This window comes from Arachis ipaensis, chromosome B09 (assembly GCF_000816755.2).
Source record: "Arachis ipaensis cultivar K30076 chromosome B09, Araip1.1, whole genome shotgun sequence".
In the NCBI taxonomy this organism is placed as follows: Eukaryota; Viridiplantae; Streptophyta; class Magnoliopsida; order Fabales; family Fabaceae; genus Arachis; species Arachis ipaensis.
In genome coordinates, this window is record NC_029793.2 from 96,825,573 (window position 1) to 96,832,448 (window position 6,876).

Genomic DNA, 6,876 nt, shown 5'->3' on the forward strand with positions numbered 1-6,876 from the left:
GGTCACCGTCGTCGTCCTTACCGCAAGCCAGAGTCACCGCCATCCATGATGGAGCCGTCGAGAGGGAGAGTGCCACGTTGGGGAAAAACCAGCCGAAGAGAGGCAGAGGCGTCGTGTCTGTTGTGGGCCTGCCATTGTCACCCTCATCGTGACATATCACTGCTGTTGTGAGCCTCTTCTCCTGCCGTTCAAGGAGCTGTACTCCGTCACCTTTTTGCCGTCGTTGAGCCGCCTCTGTCGCCGAAAACCGCCATTGAAGTCCTTTTTCCCTTGGTAAGCATTATCGTCTCTGAAACCTTTTAAAAATCAGTTTTTCGTCATATCCTGTTAGAGTAACTGAGATGATGGTAACGTAGGACCAAGTTGTGGTTCTTGCATGCTGAGTTTAGTAGTCGTGCATGCGACATCGAGCTGCCGCGTCGTCAACGGAGTTGCCGCCATTCCGTTTTCTCGGCCATTCAAAAGTTCGGTAAGTTGTTTCCTGTTTTGAATTTTAGAGGAGATGCTGCCCAAATTTTTATAAAAATTGCAGACTTGTTTAAAAATGGTTATTTAGAAAGATTTATATTTTCAAGGATTTTATAATTTGACTTTCGGGAATTATGAAGAAAAAGTTTATGTTTGGTGTTTGATTTATTTAGAAAAGAATGAATTATATTTTGAACCTGAATTAATAAAGACTGTAACAAGTGGTATGATGAGAATGAATATGAGTGAAGATTGATTTTTGAGTATGATTTTTAAATAATTGAATGACAATGAGGATGAATGTGAAAATGATATATGAATTAGTATCAGAAATGGAAATGATAATTATGAGAAATTATTGAATATATTGAGCTTGGGGCGTTGTCCCCATGTCAGCCGTGATTTTTCCTGTGGTTACTATTGAGCTTGGGGTGTTATTTCTTCCATGTCAGCTTGGGGTATTATTTTTCCCATGTCAGCTTGTTGTTGTCTCTTCTCCCCATGTCAGCTTGGGATTCGTCCCATGGATATTATTGAGTTTGGGGGCTTTCTCTTCCCCATGTAAGCTTGGAGATTTCCCCCATGGTGTAAGTTTGAGTTGAGAACATGTCGGGATGGTTACGTAATTGACAGTTGATATCAACAGCCATAGGATAGCCATTCATCATATGCAATTGTATGCTTTGCTTGGGTTTGAACTTGTTTAAGTTTGCCTAATTGCTTAACTGTTATTAACTGCTTTCTGAGCTATTTTCTGTAACTGTAATCTATACCTGTGTTTTCCTTGTATGTTTTGTCTGTGCTTGTTTCTGTTGTGGTACCTTTGAGTTTGGTTATTGATGATGAGATGATGATTTGGTTGTGGAATTGTTTGAGTCGCTGAGTTGAAGGCTATGATTGGTCATTCATAATGATAGGAAACTTTTAATTTTCTTTTATAGGAAAAACTAAGTTTTGGATTTCTGTGATTGGTTATGGATGTATGTTTTTGAAAATTCAGTTTAATGTTTAAGCAAGCTCATGTTTTAGTATTAAATATTTTAAGAGTCGTAATACCCGAGCTATCAGAGTGGCGCAGCAGGAAGCGTGACATTTTGATAGTTAGGGTGTTACAGTTATTACATGGAAGCTTTGGAAACTCAGGGTAGAATCTTTGGGTTCTATTTTTTTATAATTTTTACCCTTTTCCATAATCTATTTTTTGTTTTGTTTTGTTAAGTGTAAAGGTTTTATACTTTAAATTCTATTGACTTTGTAGGATATGGATGCATCAAAGAACAACTATAAAAAGTCAAATATTGAAGGAAACAATTTGGAAAATAATTAGAGTCAAATAAAAAGGGAAAACATGTTTTGTTTTGTTAAGTGTAAAGGTTTTATACTTTAAATTCTATTGACTTTGTAGGATATGGATGCATCAAAGAACAACTATAAAAAGTCAAATATTGAAGGAAGAAATTTGGAAAATAATTTAGAGTCAAATAAAAAGGGGAAACATAAAAAGAGAAAGAAAATGCATGAAATTGATGGGGAAGCTACAAAGAACTGGGAAGAAGAGGGCTTCACAAGTAGAAAAAAGAAGAGAAAGAGATTGGAACAAACTTATTGAGGATAATGATCTTGAGAGTGCTGTCTCAAGTATAGATTTAAGAGTTCCTAAAAAGAGTCGTGTGAGATTTGTTGAAGAGAAAAATTATGCTGATGAAGTGCTGCCTTTTATGGAGCAACTATTGAATGATAAGGATTTGTGTCAAACTCCTAGTATTTCTAATAGTATAAATTCTGAGCAAGATGAAGAATTAGGTGATATTATTATATTTTCATATTTCTTTTCACTGAATAATTGCATTTCTTTTGTTAGGTCATCCAAAGACAAAGAAGGTTAGAGGACCTACATTGTTGAAAAAAATTTGGAACATGCCTCATGAAAAGACAATTGATGTGCAATTTAATAACTTCAACCAAGCTATAAGAAAAGAAAGCAGAAAACTTGCTAGTTTTCTTGGTATTCTAGCTAGAACTCCTTCAATAATGCCTTTAAACATAGATGACTGGAGATGTTATGATAAAGAGGAGAAAAATAAGTTGCTGAAAATTGTGAGGGTAAGAATTTTATTATTCTTAATGGATTCTAATTTAATTTTATTTGATTCATTAAGAAATTGCTTTAATGTTTTGTAGAAGAAGTTTTCTATCCCAATACGTGGTGTGGAATTTGTAAAAAGATCAATTGGGAAGAAATGGAAAGATTATAAATATGACTTAAAGGGTATGTGTTTGGGACAATACAAAACTAAAAATGTTTTATTGAAGAATAGACCGGAACGAATCCCAAGAGATCAATGGATTGGTCTTGTCTCATATTAGTTCTCGATAAAGCAAAGGTACTTTGAAAGCCTTAACTAACATGTAAATATAAGATAAATATTATTACTGAATCTGATAAGGATTGTCTTTATTTGTTTTATTAGCATTTTCTTATTTTTTATTTCTAATTCTGCCATAACTGCAGCAAATTACTTAGGCCAAAGTAGATTTTATTGAACTGTATAGAACTTACTATTTTACTGAAACTGTATAGATATAGAAAATAGGAAAATAGAGAAATAATGGCATGTGTGGGTAGTAGTGTATTTTACTAATCCATAATGTATTATGATAGAAACGTACCCAAGCAAATAGGATTAATAGGGCAAAGCAAAAAATGCCTCACACGGGAGGATCCAAAAGCATTGCAACATTGATGAATGAACAGGTACTTATGCGTAATTTTTATTTCAGATATTTTATAAAACAATGCACTGTTTTTTTTTTCTGGAACCATTAGCAACACAGCACAGTATATATAATATGAGAACATTGAAAATTTGTCCTTTTTTGAACCATTAGCAAAGCAGCACAGTATATATAATCTTTTGACTTTGTCCTTTTGTTAGGCCATGGATGGAATCGAACCTTCACGAGAGATTTTTCTCAAAATTCATAAAAGGCGTAAGGATGGTAGACCATTGGAAGAGGAGTCTGCAAAAGTAGTGGTAAAATTTATGAATTTGTATCTTCTTTTTGTTGTGATTGAAAAGTATAAAGGAACTAAATCATGCATTTAGTTGTAAAATAGGAACATACATGTATCCTCCTTTTTAGCTTCACTCAATTGTGACATTTAGTTCTTTCTATATAGGAACTAATTGAAGAGAAGTTGAACAATGGCGAGCTATCTAATGAATAATCTAATAATGGTGTTGCTTGGGAAGGAGATGTTTATTCTCAAGTATTGGGAAGTAATAGAAGTGGTTACGTACGTGGTTTAGGACTTGGTCCAACACCTTCTTTATTGTGGGGTAATAAATCATCTTATGGTAAATTTGCTTCAGATGCTTTTGCTAGTAAGGTTGCTCAAAAATTACAACAAAAAATAAAGGTGCTAAAGGAGAAACATGAAGAAATGAAGTTAATGAAAGAAAATCAAAATAAAATGTTGGCTGAATTATCTTTTATGAGATAAATTTTGTGTAAGTTTGTTTCAACAGGTTCATCTATGACTCAAGATTTCAATGAAAATTCTTTTATGCAGGTAATTTTTAAAATTTAAAATTTTTTCTTGTGAACTATTTTTTTTATTTGACATTACTGCATTTATTAGCTTCCTGATGCTAATAGTGGTCATGAGTTAGCACCATCCAACACCTGAAATCAGGTTTGATGCTAATAGTTATTTTCTTGAAAGATTATATCTTTATCTATTATTGTTTGAATCCAGTACTAATTAACTAATATCGTACATAATATTATACCAACTGCTCATTAAGATTACTTTTCTTTTTATATTTTGCTTTCCTTTAATGTATGTTTATAAATCATTATACAAGACTTCTCCATCCATCAAATTCTTTTGCTACGTGTATATGTATAAATTTCAAACATGCCTATGCAGGGAGTGCTGTTTGATTTGAATTTGAAGTAGCATGTATTGAGAATATAAATTAATTATTAATAGCACGCTCTAGCTAGTGCATTGTGCATATAGATAAAGAAGTCCAAAGTTATCGAAAATTTTGCCTGGCTCTTGTTAGAGTAACTTTCTATTTTATTTTTGTGATAATATTTCAACACGTGGTTTGTAGACATGCCTTGTTTCCTGGGTTGTCGTTTTCTGTTCTCCCATTCAGATGAGGCACCTGAATCTATGCACTTATAATAAATAGATATAATGGAATCTGTTCTCACATAATGCACCTGTTTCTTACTCAAGCTTTTCTCACCCTGCATTGGAACATTAACTTAAATTTCAATTTGTTATGCAAATGGTGTTATAGTAATTGGCATCACTGCAACTGCTGTGAGACTCATAGTTTGTGGCTTTGCTGCAGCATTGGCCTAGAAGAATTGAGCATATTTTGACCTTTTTTTTTATTTTCTGCAAAATGTATTTAAAGTCAATGAAATGACAAACAAACTTTTATTATGTATTGACAAATACCACTTTTAGCATTCTAGTTTGTCAAAAGGAGTATTTTAATAGAAAGCTTATTTCAAATTTTTCTGGTCAAATTTCAAATGCAAATTATCATCATCATCATCATCATCATCATCATCATCATCATCATCATCATCATCATAGAAAAAATATAGGTTGTTAGTTCTAATTAATAAAGTGAGTATAATTAAAAAAACTTTAAAATTTTAGCGGTAATAGTAATGGCAGCTAAAAGTGAATAATAGTATAATTTTAGAATTTTTTTAGTGGCCATATAAATTGCCGGTAAAATAGATTTTAGCGGAAATAGTAATGGCAACTAAAAGTGAACAATGTTTCCATCTTAGAATTACTTTTAGTGGCAATATAAATTGCCAAGAAAATTGCCCCTAAAAGTTATATACTTTTTGCGGCCATTAAAATGGTCTTTACCGGCAAATGTTATAATGGCCACTAAAACTTTTTAGCGGCGAAGCATAAGACGGCTAATGTCTAATTGCCGGTAAATGTATTAGCGGCTATTTTTATTGCCGCTAAAAGTAAAATAAATGGCCGCTAAAAGTGATTTTTGTAGTGATACCCCAATGTTTCCCTAGCGGGATTCTATATTTATATAACATATCTGTATATTTATTGTAGGATTTTGTGCTTTTATTTCTTTTATTTTTTTAGCACCTATATATATATCCTTGTATATTTTACCTTTTGACACACACTCAATAATACACTCTTCAGATTATTCTCTTATTTCTAACATGGTATCAAAGCATAGGTTATTTTTTGTTCTATGAAACTTCGTTTCTAGCCCTTTGTTTTTCTCTTCTGACAGTGTTCTTTGCCCTCGTTTTTCGATCCATTTCTGATGCTTTGGTTCATCACTATTATTACCACCATGTTCGTCTTATCGTTACGATTCCAACACATCCAGAATCGTTGTCGGATTCTACCGGACGCACCGCCACACACCACCTAAAGTCCTCTGTCCATTTGAGGTTCTCGATGGATCAACGTCCAGGATCAACAGCTCCGCATTGCGCCACTCTTTATTACTCTCTTAGTTTGTTTCTAACAATATATAAATAAAAAACACCTCTTATATTTATTTTCAAAATAATTTTTAAATATTTTTAAAATTGTATAAATACCTTAGCCAACTAAACTATAGACACCATAAAATTGAATAGATACCAACTCATGATTATAGTTTTGATATTATTAAACTTCATAAAAGCTCTTTAATTTCTTCTTGATTCATTTTCTCCATATTATTAAAATCATGCATAAATAAAAAAAAAACTATTACCAAGTTCTTTTTTTAATTAAAACGAGTTCTTGTTTAATTTTTCTGATTAAAATGCTCTATGTTCTGATTCATCATTGAACAAATAATATTTTGTTGTTTCTAACCATTAATATTTTCAAATAAATATTCTTGTAACATATCATAATATTAACCAAATATTTTTTTTTTTAAACTGATCAGAGATAAGAGATTGAAATATATAACGGCGTAGACAATTATTCTTATCTTGTGTATTATATGATTTTATCTGATATATAGTTAGTCAATTAAATTTGACTTTTCTAGTGGGGTAAGAATTAGTTGTCATTTTTTATGTAATATTACCTTGTTCTAATAAACATATTTGATTTGAATGTTCTATAACGATATCTCTCAAAGTGTCAAGTTTTACCATCTTATTTATGTTATTAGAAGAAAAGGTAACACAAGCTTCAATTGCTTACTTGATACTTTATTGTACACCACACATTAGGGTAAAAGTTTATACTAAATTCTGATCATGTATTATATCATGCATTTAAGGTGTTTCAAGAAATTAAAAGTTTTTATTGTAAAATAATTATATATTGACACGCAAACCACACTTCAAGTAGCTTATTGAAAAATTTTCACTTGCATTCTGGTATAG

The 6,876-nt window shown here is 31.9% G+C and overlaps 1 long non-coding RNA gene across 1 annotated transcript in view; it reads left to right on the plus strand.

Annotated features, from left to right (window-relative positions):
* Positions 1-4,950, plus strand: part of LOC107619798 — a 17,298-nt gene extending 12,348 nt beyond the window's left edge. Inside the window, exons 2-4 of the long non-coding RNA XR_001615802.2 lie at positions 3,405-3,503; positions 3,650-4,165; positions 4,593-4,950. This is a non-coding gene — a long non-coding RNA (uncharacterized LOC107619798). The remainder of the gene's footprint in view (positions 1-3,404; positions 3,504-3,649; positions 4,166-4,592) is intronic.